The sequence below is a fragment of the Solanum stenotomum genome, chromosome 11, assembly GCF_019186545.1.
Source record: "Solanum stenotomum isolate F172 chromosome 11, ASM1918654v1, whole genome shotgun sequence".
Taxonomy (NCBI): Eukaryota; Viridiplantae; Streptophyta; class Magnoliopsida; order Solanales; family Solanaceae; genus Solanum; species Solanum stenotomum.
In genome coordinates, this window is record NC_064292.1 from 659094 (window position 1) to 661719 (window position 2626).

Consider the following 2626-nt stretch of genomic DNA (forward strand, 5'->3'; position numbering starts at 1 on the left):
GGGGGGGGGGGGGGGATAGAATCATTTCTTGCATTAATTTTAAAAAAATATTTTCCAATCCTTCAATTAGTGAATTCTATATTAGAATGAAGTAATATAGAAGTTTTTCTTTATCTAACTATACTACTGAATAATATTATTTTTTGATGAAGACTTGACACCTCTGAAATACATTTGGCTCGCTACAAAACGTGCATATGAAATAATGGGCAAGAATAGTAATAATAAAAATAATAATACTCTCTTTGTTTCATTTTACTTGGCCCCTGTTGACCTCACATATTCTTTTAAAGAAAAAACTAATTAGAAATGTATATAACTCATCAAACTAACTAACTTTATTAAAGATGTCTTAAATTTTAAATGTGACTACTGATACTATATATTGGTATTTAATGTTAATGATAATATGGGTTGGGGGGAGGGGGTAGAGGCGTATCTAAGGGGGGTCACCGGGTTCACGTGAACCCATGGTCCCCTCTCGAGATCATATATAATAGTGTTATATTTTTGGCCTTTATTAAAAAAAATTGAAATATAGATGTGTGAACCCACACTTGAAGTATCACATAATGCGATTATGACTGGGTGCACCTCTCTTCGCAAGGTTAGAAATTTGAATTTTATATTTATCTTGTTTTATTTTTCTTTCTAAAATTAGGTTACACTTCTCTGGTAACTACTATATATATAAGAATTAATTTTAGATCTATAAATTAAAAACTTTAACGTTTTTCAGTAGTAAAATCCTAAATGTCGAACCGATCAAATTTATATCATAGATCAACATTTTTATAACAGTGTACCCATCATCTCAAAATCATGAATACTCCTCTAGGGGGAGGGGGGAGTACTCCCTTTGTTGCAGTCTATCTCAATTCCATCTCAAAAAGAATGTCATATTTTCATGATGAAAAACATAACTTTAAATTATTATTTTTATCCGTAGTAAAATAATTTATATTCATGTACAAATAATTAAATAATATTTTGACCACATATTAAAAAAAATCATTTTTTTCAAGTAAAATAATATCACATAAATAGAGAAAGAAGAAAATAATACAACTTTTTATATTTAAAAAAAGAAAAATTAATAAAATATCTATTTTTGATATTGAAACGGATCGAAATATAATACAAAATCTCCTTATGTTTCACGTTGCATGTGCTTTGATATGAGGCACATCGAAATTCCTAACTGAAATCTAATTAAATCTTATATCTTTATTATTTTCAAAATGCAAACACCTAATTAAAAATATTGGCAATATTTTAAATTCATGCTTGAAGTCAATGTGCTTCAATTATTTACTCACAAAGTACATGATTTCGTATATAAAATTTAGCTTATGTACAAAAAAATAAAAAATAATTATTCTTATAAATATAATAAAGTTAATGTTCACATCACATTAGTGATTCGACGGTGGCAAGTTATTGGAGAGAAGGGCAAAATGGGGAATGATGATTTCTTTTTAAATTTTAATATTTCGAACAAATTTTGGTTTTTATCAGATGAAAAATGTGTTGCTATTTGGCATCAGGTTTATACATTCTTCATTGATTTTTATTTATTTAAAGTTTTGATTTTGCATGTTCTTTAATAAACAATGATTGATTTAAATATTTTCTTATAATATTTATATTAATTAATTAATATTTAATCTTAAAGTTTGAAAATGTTGAGGGTAAAATATAAAAAATAATATATATTTTTCTTAATATGTTAAAAGTGACAAATGAACGTGAAAACGTATTTTTAATATAGTAGAGAAGTAAAAGTGAATGGAAAGAGTTGTAAATTACTCCATCCGTTTCAATTTATTTATTTGATTTTGACTTAACACCTAGTTTAAACAAGTATTAAAGACTTTTAAATTGTGTAGTCTTAAATTAAAGATATATTGCACGTACCAAAATGTTTTTTAATTTTATAGTCTTAATATATAATGTGAAAAGCTAAAATTAAAGAGTCATCAAAAAATAGAAAAACAAATGTTTAAAAGATGACTAAAAAAAAGTAACACGAACAACAACAACAACATCTCTAGTGAAATCCCAAAAGTGAGTTTTGGGGGATAAAGTGTAAGTAGATCTAATCACTATCTCATGGTGGTAGATATGTTTGTGAAAGACCCTCCGCTCAAGTAAAGAAGAAAAGATAATACTAACAAAAAAAATTGTACACAATCTATCAAAAGGGAGCACGTACAACAACAAAATAGTGCGATAATCAATAAACAAGAACTATAATAAAATAACTAATACAATAACAAACACCAATTAGTAAAATATCATTCGGTAGACTATCTCTAGATTACTAATTTTAGAGTCCAAAACAAATTAGCGGAAATATATGCCATAAGGATGAATGAATTTTTTTTACAATTAGCCCCCAAAAAATTAAAGAAAATAAAATAGTAGTCCTTTTATCTATTATAATTTTTTTAATGAAAAACCAAATAATTCAATCAATATTTCTAAAATAAAATAAAAAATTAGACAATGCAAAATTAGGCACTGTGTCGAAAATAATTAAGACAATGCAAAATTAGGCATTTTGCCTAAAATAATCTGGCAAGTTCGGCAACAACCATAACGGCGTCGTTTTTTCAGTTTCATT